The 13,538-nt window shown below is 39.4% G+C and overlaps 1 protein-coding gene across 19 annotated transcripts in view; it reads right to left on the reverse strand.

Annotated features, from left to right (window-relative positions):
* Positions 1-13,424, reverse strand: part of ADGRL2 (adhesion G protein-coupled receptor L2) — a 159,258-nt gene extending 145,834 nt beyond the window's left edge. For 3 of the 19 annotated variants that reach the window (XM_033516333.1, XM_033516331.1, XM_033516340.1), the window contains exon 1: positions 12,598-13,418. The gene's annotated coding sequence lies outside the window, so the exon portion shown is untranslated. Of the gene's footprint in view, positions 1-12,597 lie in introns of all 19 variants that reach the window. The other 16 variants (XM_033516334.1, XM_015636400.3, XM_015636407.3 and 13 more) reach the window with 11 other exon arrangements.
* Positions 13,425-13,538: the final 114 nt, after the last annotated feature.

Here is a 13,538-nt window from a genome sequence, read left to right on the forward strand (position 1 = left end):
CTTAAATCGGCTGGAGCTCCACATTCACTGGGGGTAACATTCATCCTTTTGTATCTTCTTTTTACTTACAGACAAAAGATACCATCGCTTTCCACAGCTCAAAATGAATGAAATGTGAAGCCAACCTAAGAACCTACAGGAGTCTGTCTAAAATAGAAAATGTTATTCTTCTTCTGAACACAAAACTAAAGACAAAGTTCCAGAATTTTGCACTAGATACAACATGCATGGGCTACTGGTCACAGATGAAGCCATACACTGCTACCATGATTAGAAAAATAACGAAGTTTTGAGTATTTGCTTTAAAGCAGCTTTGAGGTCCCCGGTATTTTCCAGTAAACCACAAAAAACCCCACATTTAAATCCATGGGCAACTTCTCCTAGCACATTTTCAGAAGTGGAATATATCATGTCAAAAGAAACATGTACATCTTTTCTCTGATGATCAATAACAATTTAAAACAGATGGGTACAGAATCTTTCTCACATACAGAATTAATCCAAAGCATCCAGGAAATGTTGTGTCTTACAAATTTAACCAATACTACCACTGCCTGTCTACAATATATGGAACATGTACTGGAAGTTCCTTATACAATAAAAATTGCCATCTATATATTTTCTTAATTTGGAATTACCTTGTTCTAATTTTGGTACAGGAAATCAGAAAGAAAGGTTTGTTTTTTTTTTGGTTATACACTCATTATTTCAGTATTTACTGAATTATAGCTCAAGGTATCTTCTTAACATATGTAGCTGTTTCATCACACTGCCATGCAGACTGCTGTGTTACTCATTGCAGTTTTATTCATAAATGACTATATAACCTAATGTATTTTGTTCAGTTAGTCCCCATAAGTGTTTTTTTATTGACAAAACATAATTTGGTTTTATTAAATGTGATTGGAACATTGCTTCTGCCAATTAAGTGAGTATTAATACATCTCACTTTTTTGTTTCTTTAAAAACCAGATGGAAAATTTCAAGAATTAAGGAACAGCTTGAATGTCACTTACATGAATATTGTACAAGTATGACATTATTGTCACTTTTGTTGCTTGCAGTAATTTAAAAAATTATCTAAGTTACTTATCACCATAAAAACCTGGCACTAGTGAAAGAGAAAATGTGTTCCGCTACAGCTGAAACAAAAAAATTACATGATTTTATTCAAGTGGGCTCTTCCAATGTAGCATGTAAATTACCATTGTTCTACCTTCAAAATACAAGGCTGTTAAAAATATGTCTTAATCGCAGCTGCATTATCCCCACAACAGAACTAAAGTTACATCCACGTCTTGATTCTCATATTGTATGGCAGCCTCCACGGAGAGGAACTTCTGAAGCATCCCTACCTCACCAGGAAAGAAAAAGACAGACTGTGTAAAGGAAGATTATGTCCTTGCCTCTCTACAATTCCTCAACAAGATTAAATTAACAAACCTCTTTCTTCATCATGACTTACACATCAGTATTTTCCCATGCAAAAAGGATGGTACGACTTTTCAACTCCTAGCACCTACCAAAATCTCCATGAAAGACATAATTTATATATTTTCTCTAAATCTTACCATTATAATCCTATTGGGGTGTAATTGCTGTGGCTAATATTCTTACCCCGTTATGAAAATGCTCGACATAAATGTGGCACTGAGTTGTTAAGATAATACATGATCATGCTGTGAGAGGGTAATACCTATACAATAGCCCTTGCCAATACCATAAATCTCTTTATTAGACAACAACCTATTACAGGAGATCTACTTAACTGTTTCCCTACTTAGAGGGCCATTTGGTGTTACAATAACAAGCTGACTTTTCACATTAGAAAGGATTAGCCAGTATAAATAATAAATTGACACAGAGTTACTACTCTTTTAGATATGGTAAATCTTTCCTGGTGTTTAAAAGGAAAATCCAAACTAAACCCCTAAAACCACATCAGGCTGAATGTATACCAAGTTTAAAGTTCAGTTTGTTTAAACTAACAAAAAAGAAAAAAAAAAATCAACTCTTTGGCCAATTTACACCACAGATTTATTACAGGAGAGCATATTACAGAAAGCTGTTTCTCTTTTATGGAACGTGTATACATACTGCTTTATTTCCTAACAGTATCATAGCAAATCATCTTTAAATTTACTGAAATATTTTAAAGTGAAATGACTACCACCATTTTTCCAGAGAAAATAGTACAGAATTCATTCAAGTACCATCTATTATGCTTCTTGCTCAGCAAGTGAAACTGTATTATACATGAATTGTTTTCTTCTCTGAAGTCTTAACTTTTTGAAGGATCACACACTTTCATCATCCAGATAACTACAATACAAATTATAAAGCCTGCAATACACCAGATGCTTTCTTTCATTGTGCTAAATTAATGAAATATTACTACCTAAAATACAAATATCTGATTCTTCAAGCTAGATTTTAAGTTACAATTTACAAATAAACTTAGGTTAAGATATTCCTTGCTCTTTGTTGTTAGCATTTATTAAAGCTTACAAGAGAAATCCTTACAAATGTTTGCCTGCTTTAGCCCCCGACTGTATCAATTCATCAATTTGGATTAAATTAATTCACCTTTTTAATTCATTCACCTCTTTATATTTTAAATAGAGAAAAAGCAAAATGAAGAGTTAGCCTTTCATCAGCAGTCACTGTGATCCATAACACTGCTTGCGTAAATAGAAAATACTTACCTACTGCTTTTTGGCTACCACGCTACTCTGCACAAGATGTGGCAAAGACCTGAAAGTACTCTGCTGTCTCTCTCAGCCTGACATGACATTTTTAGAATCTGAGAAGACAGTTTATGCAACAAAAATCTGCTTCCTGTCATACAGAATATCAGAACTGTCCTCTTGTACCGCGACTGGCAGGACTTGCTCTCCTCACCTCCTTTTTAAACTTCTGATAAAAAGGCGCTTCTTTGAATTATGAAGTATTTTTTTAAGTTGGCTTGTGCTTATTGATATCTTAAAATCTTTGTCCACTGTGATTTGCTGTTACTGATGGACAGCCTTTTTAAAAGCTGTTTTGCAGAGCCTTTCTGCTCTGCATAACAGAGAAGGCGCTGTGAAATGAAATTGTACTTACTGGAAACAATTCAGCCCTGAATGCCTTGATTACTCTGATTATCTCATATACAAGCTCCCTCTGCAGGTAATAATAAGAATGAGCAAAAATATGTGAAAAATGTGGGCAACAGCCGGCATAGGAAACCAAATAATCAATCATCATTGTAAAGAAACTCCGCCAGAAATCCTTCTCCAATGTTATCCAGCATAAGGAGGTAACACAGAAAACATTCTCCTCTTTTTTTCCAGCTCTGTGTCTCTTCTTGTTGCCTCAGAAAAGTTAAACATTCAGCTTTAGTGTCTCCACTAAAGACACTAAAGCTTTCAGTGCAGAAAAAAATAAAAGAGAAAAAAGAGAAGAAAAAAAAGAATAAAAATTTTTAAATTGCTCTGCTTATCCAGAACTAAACAGAAATGAAAGACCACCCCAAACAGCAAAACAAGTTCATCCTATTTGATGCATTCGTTTAACTGAAAAGCAACCAAACAGCAGCATCCCCTCATTCTATTTACTGCTAGGAAGAAAAACCTAATGTCACTTTTGGATACAATTACACATGCACTCCACCAAAGTTTAAAATGCAATTGAACTGAATGGTAAGTTATCTTGACTATTAAATTATTAAAAAAAAAAAAAAAAAAACAAAACAAAAAAAACCAACCCTTTCAATTTAAATCAAATCATGAAGTAATAATGTAGTTTTTATCCAACTGGAAGTAAACTACTTTTCTCACAAAAGACAATACCCTTACCTTAAAATATCTCAAGTTTGCTTGCCGTAGTGGCACAAGCTTTGTAGATAAAAATCCCTTCAATGTAAATGGGACAAAGCTTCAGTGAATGAAGCCATAAATATTAAGTACATCGTAATTAAGCCTTCATCCTATCTAACCTTTAGCACACACTCAAAAAACTGGGAAGCCATCAGGCAACATTAATTTCTCACACAGCGAGAACAAATGTGCCTGTGGTTTTGTTTCTCTTACAGAGCAAAATCTCACTTTCTGCAAGTAGTGCCCTTAGACTCACCAAGAACATTCATAAAATAAATGCATATGCATTGGGCATAAAGTCACATATGCCCTGTGTCAACTTTAATTTTCACTGGGAAGATAAACTCCAAAATGCAACCCTTCGAGGTTTCAATATCAGCTTTTTCAAAAAAGCTAAAAAAAAAAAAAAAGATCACAAAAAAAACCCCAAAAAAACCCACAAACAAACAAATAAACAAAAAACAAACAACACAGGGGAAAATACTCCTGATATTTCAGTATGGCTACAGTCATTATATAGGAAAAATATAAGATAAATTTTGGATGCTCACTTCAAAATGATGAGCAATATATCAAAATGATGCTTCAAATAGAGCTCTTCTTTGCTGATGGAATATCTTTAACAGTTGGATCATCAGGCAGTTACTATGAGATATTATTATACACCTGCTCAAATGAGGAAATAAAGTAGTAGAAAAAAATAAAAGAAGCCAACAACTTTTTGGAGAAATGATGCACTATTCAAGCACGAGTAAGATTACTGCCTGAAGGGCAAAAGGATTTCTTCTCAATTTCAAATTATGTCAGCCTGCACCTCCCCTCTCTCTTCAAAACAACTCCCAGCCTCAACCCGTTTTCCTGGCACAGAAGCTCAGCCAGGAATACACCACTGCTGAGGCACTTTATACTGATTTACACAAGAATCAGCCTCACCAATTGACAGTCTTCGTTTAAGAAATTCTTATTAGACTGAAGTAAATAAAAGCTGCAGGAGACACTTCCAACAAAATAGTTATGAATCGGTCTTCTGGAGAACGCTCATTTTGTTCAAAATGAAGATGGAATCATTTTTCATTCTGGGAAAGCAGGTTTTTCCAAATTGGACACTTCACAATGAAAAAGTCTAAAAAATAGTGTAATAGTCTAATGAAAGGATGCCTGGAGCAGATTAAAAGAATTCTGCCTACCATCAACAAAGACATAGGGAATTTACCAGAGAAATTCAGAGTCAACAGCAGAACTTGTTCACAGAAATATTTCCTTAAAATGTCACTTTATTTAGAAGCAGCGCTGCCTACTGCGAGGGAATTGTTTCTGAACACTGCTCACCCCGGCGCAGACTGCAACGCTGTAAAAAATTACAAATATGATACTGGAAGAGAATATATAGAAAAGTGAATTAAAGTCTCCTTCTGGCATGTGATGGCTCTCCACCACTGCAGCAGTGATTTCGCAGTAAGGCTCTCTCTCCCTGCACACCCGAGCCCATCAACAGCAGAGCAAGTCTGATAGTCAGGAACAAGGTCGGTCATCCCCTCCCCAGCTGCCAGAAACAACTTTTAACAGTAATCGGCGTTATTATTCTGTCATCTGGATTCAGAGCAGCAATCGGCATGAGGTGTCGACTGATGGGAAAATACCAACAGAGGGCACAAAGGAAAGCAGCAGCCCAACCTAAACGAGAGACTGGGGAATTTATCACATCCACAGGCAACTGGATAAACAGAAATACTCTCATTTTCAAAGCATAATTCTGCAGTGATAAATCGTTTTGCTGCTGCTTTGCTGATATGATCTGTTTTTCCAACAGTTGCAGACACAAATGTAAGTGTCCATGAAAGGGCTGCACCTCTCTAGCAGTGGTGCACACCCAGTGCCTGGCTGCTCCACACTGTCCCCACCACAGGAAGCACCAAAGAAGCCCAAGAAATGGGAAAATTCCCTTCTTTACCATAAAAGGTATCAACACTCCCACACCTATTTATGAATCAAGACATCCCTTACTTAAGTATTAAACACAATTTGCGTAGTATCAGAACTCGGGATCTTAAATAGCGCTCTTCATTCATGTTGTTCTATTCCAGCTTTTGTAGCCCATTGCAATCAAGTAACACATCATTAACATGTAAACATAGTGAAAAAAACACTCATCTGTGTTACATTTTGGAAAAACTGCTCCCCCTTTTCCCTATATTGCCTGTTTTGCAAAAGGAAGTAACTTTCTTGGGTGATAAACACATTGTAAAACAACGGTAAAGAAAAAAGATTTCAGAGTTATTTAATATACCAAAGAACAAGACCGAGATTATACGGTATTTGTATGACAAAATGGCATAAAATGAATCTCTTTTGACAAAAAAAAAACCTTAGTTAGATTAAAAGGAAAATATTCCTAATTACTGCATCTACGTAAGAAACACAAGTAACTTCTTATTAGCTCTAACTAGATTTTCTCTGAAGCTAGCTACTCTCACTACTGAAACACAAACACAATGATACTTAAATATTTTTGTGTAAATGTTAGTGTTTATAATGTGCTCCTAAGAGATTAAGATTAGAAAAAAAAATAACCACACAACCAAGACAGGCCCTATTTTTCTCAGCCCATGATCACTTGTCAAGCCATGATTAATGCTGCGCTCTGTAGAGGGAGACATTACATCTAGGCTACAACAGACCTAAATTTTACCCTAAGGCAGAAGTCTGATTTAAACATCTCTATTCAAAGTGACATTTGTCCAATCTTTTCAACCAGTTTCCTCTGAAATTCCAGTAAACTGACTTTGTGACCTACAAATGGTCCATTGATTCTAACTTGTCGTGTTGCCTGTCCTTGTAGCAAAGTTAGTTTTGGTGACTGAATGAAGCAAGATGCTATGCATTCAAGAAAAACACAGGAGCAGAGTCCATTAGGTGCTCTATTAAGTGCTCTGTTGGATAAAAGCAACTAGAATTCATGGCTATAAGGATTCCAGCTTACACAGAAGAGCTAAAGATGAACACTGAGGTCAACATTAAAAATCAGAAAATATTTTTATATTGAGAAGTAACAATGGCCTTCATATTCTGAGGTGATGAGCAAAGATTTTTTTTGTATTACAGACAAGAACATGGGCATCGTCAGAGCCACCCTGAAAAGTAATTACATTTTATCTCTCGCCTTTCACTCTGAAATGTCTGCTAAGGTATTTACATTTGTCTGTTACGAGAACAACAAGTGAAAAAACTAGTTGTTATCACTTATCTCAAGTAAATACTATTTCTCCAGTGAATGGTATTATTCCATCTATTCTATAAAGTTATTGTTAGACCCTCCGATTTATCCGTAACTGCTATTGTAGGAATAAAAATAAGACATGCTTATACCTTATAAAGAAATAGACAAATAGCAGACCTGGACATGTAGAATAGTCAATATCCTTCTTACTGAACATGAAAAATGGCAACATTTGATAATACTAAGCAATTTAGACAGTGCTGGCAAGTTCCTACTTGCCAAGGTAATCTTATTTCTGGTGCTTTTCAGGGTAAATTGATTTTTTTCCTCCTCTTAGCTGCTCTGATAATTGAACGAATGTATACAAGTGTGTTGGGATTTTACTGAGCAGACAACACACAAAACATTCCCCAAACATGGAGTATCTTACTCATAAAAAAGGAATTTTTTTGTAGTTAAGCAAACTGTATTTAAGCTTGCTTTGTGCCAGAGTAACAGCATTTTGCTAGAGACTGCACTCTACCTGCAGGTGTTGAGCATTGTGGCTGCTTCAGTCAGGCTGCAATGCTTTTTACTATCCCACGTTTCTAAATGATTTGGGTAAATGGCAAGCTAGAGTTGGCTGAATCATTAGAGTACCTCATGAAAATCAGAAAGAAAGAATTCATGACATATGCATATCACATATTCTTTTAAAACCCATAAAATGCTCCATTTAATGTAACAATCCATAACCTGGAGATGCTATGATTCTGAATTTGAAGACTTTTTCCCTTCCTCCTTTTGGAATCAATTTCTAGCTAACTATCAGTTTGCATCTAGAGAATGCTGTCAGATTGTAGCACTCGCTAAGCAAGTGTATTTCTATAACTAAATTGCTGATATTAAGCGGCACAATCTTCCCAGTCCATGCTGTAGAAACACATCTCGTATATTACAGGCTGAAAGAAACATGAACTCCTAGAAAATTATCTATTGAAGAGGGCTTTAAACCTGTCATCTTTCGCCTTTTAAATGAAAAAAGTTAAAAGGAATCACATTTGCTAAATAAAGACTAGAGGTATTTTCTACACCAGGTATATATTCAAATTAAATCACAAGTTACCAATATTCCAGAACCACCTGCTACTTTTATTTTAAAAACTGTTGAAAACAAAATGCAACTATATTTGAAAACTATTTAAATATTAAACATGATTGTTAAAGAGTATTGAGAATGGACTTAAAATAAGTTGTCGTTTTTCCAGTTTTACAACCATGATGGTTTACATTTTTTACCTGTTTCAAACTAAGCGTGTTTTTAAAAATAATAGACAGCTTTTAAGTTTAAAAGCGGCACATAAATACTTAAGGAGGTGAATTTCTTGCAATTTCAAAACACTTTTGTACATCACAAGCATCAATCCTAAAACATGCTTTGAATGAGTCTGTTTACCATGACATCCTCAAGTAACGTGACTGACTACAAATTTCACCAGGCTGTGCTCTGAACTGTCTTGGTTCATAACTGACTGCTTGTCCAGCTGTGCATGGATACCAATTCCACTGCACACCAAACCGAGTTTAACTTCTTCACTCGCAGCTGACCAGGTAAAAATCACTATTTGTTACTTCCAGCTCCTATATAATCAGTCATCCACAGATATTCATTCCTTAATGAAAATAAAGAGGAATCATAGAGTGGTTTTTGATATAAAGTGCTACTGGTAGGTTATTTGTCATCAGTATCAGGCATGGCGCGTTCTCCAGCAGGAGCCATACCACAAGGTAACATTATTTTCTTACAGGTATGTCAGCATTTGAGGTGGACATCCAATGTGCAAGTACATAAACTTTTAGTCTGTATTTCAGTATTTCAGTAAAAACTTATGATTATGTTTCTGTGCTGCCTAGATGTCAAACAATTCTTTCTACTGTATGGTTATCGTGATTTACATGTGTTTATGACACACTATCTAGAAATGTATTTCAAATAAAGCTTTGATCAATATTTTGCCTAACTGGAAACTTCTCTCTCCAAAACCCGTAAGTGAAAATTATGGACTTTTAAAAAAGCTGTAATTCAAAATTGTAGCTGATTTTCTTCATCGTAACTATTCTCATTTGAAAAATATCTATTCATCAAAATGTCACGTCTACCTATCACATTTCCAGAACAAAACCAACCATATTATTACGTACTATTAACCATAAAGACTACAAGTCCTAAGACTATAATACCTTGCTTATTTAAATTTTAATAAGGTGCTTCCTTACTAGAGACTAGGATTCCTGAGCAACCCCCTTTCCTGACTTTATGCATTAAAAGTGGTAAGAGATAAATAAAACATTGAGAAAGCTTCTGAAGTGATCAAATAAGAACTAACTAAGCACACTTTGGTTTTTTTAAAGCTTTCCTCTTGCTCATTTTAAGACGGGAAACACCCAGAAGCCTGGTGTTAATGTCTCTGCTGATTGTGAAAATTGCAGCAATAAAAACTCCAACTGCTTGTTTTAAATTAAGACTTGCAAGACTACATGTGAGATCTGTATCTTTACATTAGTTTTTATAACATTTGGAAGTTTGGTTGCCTGCTTTGATGTTGGTCTATTAATGAGCAGGGGAGCCAAATGCCAGAAAAAAAAATGTTTACTGGAAATGCTCAAGTCAAAACCTGAAGTAATTGGTTTGTTCTACCCCACATGATTCAACATCCTGATTCCCCCAACTACCAGTTCCCTGAGCTATCTGAACGTCTATGCTTTCTTACTGTTGCCAACACATAGTAACCCACAGTGATTGAAAATGGCAGCTGAAGTGCTGCTGCAGCACATTAATTTTTCTCTAAGTGGTCCAATTTTGTCATCTGAATGTTGAAAATCTTCTTTTTACTACTTTTTTTACTTTTAGAGATTTGTCGAATTTGGGGTTGCCTTCACATAAAGCAGAATGCAACATTTCCAAGACAATTTTTAGATTATCCCTAATAGCTGAAAGGATAATGCGCTTTCTTTATAGCCCTCTGCATTCAAAGCAGACTAGTTAACAGCAACTTAAGTGTGATAATGGCAATTACATCAATATGTTCCTTTTACACCACCAAAAGGTACTGCTTCAGACAGCTGAAGACATTAGGTAAATAAACTGCTGGAAATTACCCGAAAGTAATTATGTAATTTTAGGTCCACTAAATACATCTATTTACAAAATGCCCAAATAGCCGTGTCCATCTAGGAATAACAATTCTATATAAATTACTTGATCAACTGCAGTGTTTTTTACCAAGACATACCATATATACTCAGTTCCTTCGTTACATGAAAGGAAATTGAAGCCTGAAATTGAATATCCTACTCTAAAGGCACATCACTTTCATGGCAGTAAAAGAAACACCCCCCAAATGGTGAGCCAGAAGGAAAAATATATATATATATATATATATATAAAACAAACAAACCCCATCAACAACAGACCAAATGCTACATATCAGTGACTTAAAGCAACTTTTTAAAAACACAAAATACGCGTTTTAGTATCTGAATCATTCAAGTAAAAGGTTTGGAAAGAAGCAATAGGCAAGGAAAATTTAGGAAGTTTTTTTTTTGCCAGAGGTATAAACCAGAATACAGTTCCCAAGAAACATCTGGTCCCTGGAAAAGGTCCCAACTTATTGATGGATAACTGGATTTTGCTTGGCTTTTGGGTTGCTGGATTATGAATATTGATTTGCAAAGGTAATAAAAGGGTAGGCCAGGCCACATCCCCATTCAAACTCAAGAAAATAGTAACAAAAGAATAAAAAACTATGAACATGTAGTCTCATAAAACAACTTGCAATGAGATAAATGTTCTACACAGCCACCAAAACAGCACTCCTGCCATAGCAGGTTTCAAATTATTTATTATAGGGTAATACTAACCACAAATTAGGTTATCTTAGTAAACACAGTATCACTGATTAAATGAGATTACAAGAATTACTCATTTTCACTTTTTCTAAAATGAAAAGGAAATGGAAGCATATGGCCGGTGGTGATCAAAACTTCTTTTAAAACTCTCCATAAAAATATCTATTATTCCAGCTTACCCACCCATTAAGGAAGGAAGCATATTTGTTTCAAAGGCCTGGAACCGAGAGGTCTTTTATTACAAGATTTCATTTGTTTTCTGAACTAATTAGAAGGTCTTCCCCATTCATCCCTCCACGCAGTAGCGTGTAGGCCATACCCAGAGCGCGGGAGAAAGGGCTTTCTAAATCCCCCTCCCAGAGAGGAGGAATCAGAAACCACGCCACAGTGCCTGTCATAAAAGGTCACTTTTTTTTCTCGGAACAAACCATTAATCAATAGAGTGTAATTGTCCGAGCGCTCGCAAGGGCTCTGCAGCGGAGGGACCTTGTTTTTCACTCGCATAATTGCAAAACAGCTAAAGTTCAGAAACATAACCCAAATCCACCTCCCCATTTTACCCCTTTACAATTCCCACTGCCCTTTGGGCCTCTTCTTGGAAGCAAATGGAAGACAAGCTGAAGTTTTCTCAATTGAGCCGGAGCTAAGAAACCTTTGATATGCTAATACCCTCCTTCAAACGGTAAGAATTCACACTTGCATTAATTCAAACAATTTCTGCAGAATGATGCGAAATGGCACCTCTTTTCGTGGCAAGCAACAAAAGGAGGGAGCCGGGGCGTCTGAGGAAACCAAACAGCAGAACATTTGTTCCGCAGGATTCCTTCCGTCGCGCACAGGGGCATTTCTGGGCAAAGAAAACACACCTGAGCACCAGCAGAGCTCTTTACTTTCTGACAAACCGCGCTCAAATCCCAGCAGGGCCGGCGCAGACTAACAACAAGATGTTATTTTTAGAGCCAGACACAGCAACGGTGCCTCATGACACACTGTTTTCTGTCTCCAGATGGCCCCAGATTTCTACATGTGAAAATAAATAGAAATAAAATTTAAAAAAAAAAAAAAAAAAAAAAAAAAAAAAAGAAAGGAAAAAGTTGCTCTCGCCCCACAGCCGACAAAGGGTAATTTATTCTTCTTCCCACAGCCACCCCCCACCTCGCACGGGCTGGGAGCCGGGCGCTCGGCAGAGTTCCACAAATAAACCCGCAACAGGTAATTATTTAGCGAACGGATGCAACTTTGCGCGCTGCGCGGAGCACCGGGCCTGCTGGGCGGGCGGACCCCGGCCCGCAGCCCCCGCGGCGGGGAGGCAGCGGCGGCGGCGGGGGCTCGGGACCGCTCTGCCAGGAGCATTTTGCCGCCGCGGCTGCCGCAGGTCCCTCCGCAGGGCGCGGGGGGGCGGCGGCGGAGCGCGGCCGTTCCGCGCGGGGGGAGCGCGGCCGTGCGGAGCGGCGGCGCCGCCGCGCCCAGAGCCGCGGGCTCACCGAGGGGCGCATCGCTCCGCCGGCCGCGGCCCCGCGGCACCGGCAGGCGAGGCGGACCCCAAAGTAAGTGCATCCCTGCCGGCGGCTGGGCAGGGGAACGTCCAGAAGTCAGGGAACGCGCGGCGAGGCTGCGGCGCGGGGCTCCGCTTACCTACGTCTGGGAGCCGAAGGCGGGCCGGGGTCTGTGTGCCCGGCGGGACCCGCGGTCCGGGTCAGCCCGGCGAGCGCGGGGCTGCGGGAGATCGCGGCGGAGTTAGTCCCGGGGCCCCGGCGGCGGCGCGGGAGCGGGCGGGCGGGCGGTGGGCTGGGGCGGCAGCGGGCGGCAGCCGGCGCTGCGGCTCGGAGGGCTGGGGCAGCGCAGAGCAGGGGCGGCTTCTTCTCCACGCAGCCGGCCGGGAGGGTCTTCTGGGTCTAAGTCAACATTTTCCTGCACTTCCCCACACTCCGCTCCGCAGCAAACGCGCGATGAAGCCAGGCTCCCGCACGCACGCACACGAGAAATAAATTCAATTAAAAAAAAAAAAAAAGCCGAAATGGAGAGGAGGACGGGCGCAGTGCAGTGTGTGTGCCCAGCCTCGGGAGTCCCTTCTGTGAGGCGATCAGGAGACGATGCCAGCAGCTGGGGCAGCGGGGAACAACTCGAATGTTACAATGGACCCCCTCCTCCGTGTCTCTGTCGCTCGCACCGACCGGATTCACATCTCCCGGGATGACATTCTGGCCTCTGGCGGAGTGCGGGGCCGGCCCTTCCTCGGATTTTCTCCTCTTCCTCCCTGTGCTGCTGCCCCGCCAACGACTGGAGATCGGGCGCCGGGCGCTGAGCGAGAAACGCGCGCGGTAATGGGAAAAACGCAATACATACACACCAAAAAAAAAAAAAAATCCCAATGAATGTATGGCAGCCTCTCCGTGCTCGAGCACCGCTCCGTCTGCGGCTGGGGAGCGCCAAGTCCTGACACGGACTCTCCGCCGGCTCTGAACTGGAGTCACCTCCAGCCTCCTCCCCCTCCAATCTCCACCCCTTCTCCCTGCGCTCCCACCCCTGGGCTCAGCTAATCATATAAACATATTATCACGTAGAGCGGCATCGGC

Source organism: Parus major, chromosome 8 (genome assembly GCF_001522545.3).
Source record: "Parus major isolate Abel chromosome 8, Parus_major1.1, whole genome shotgun sequence".
Lineage (NCBI taxonomy): Eukaryota > Metazoa > Chordata > Aves > Passeriformes > Paridae > Parus > Parus major.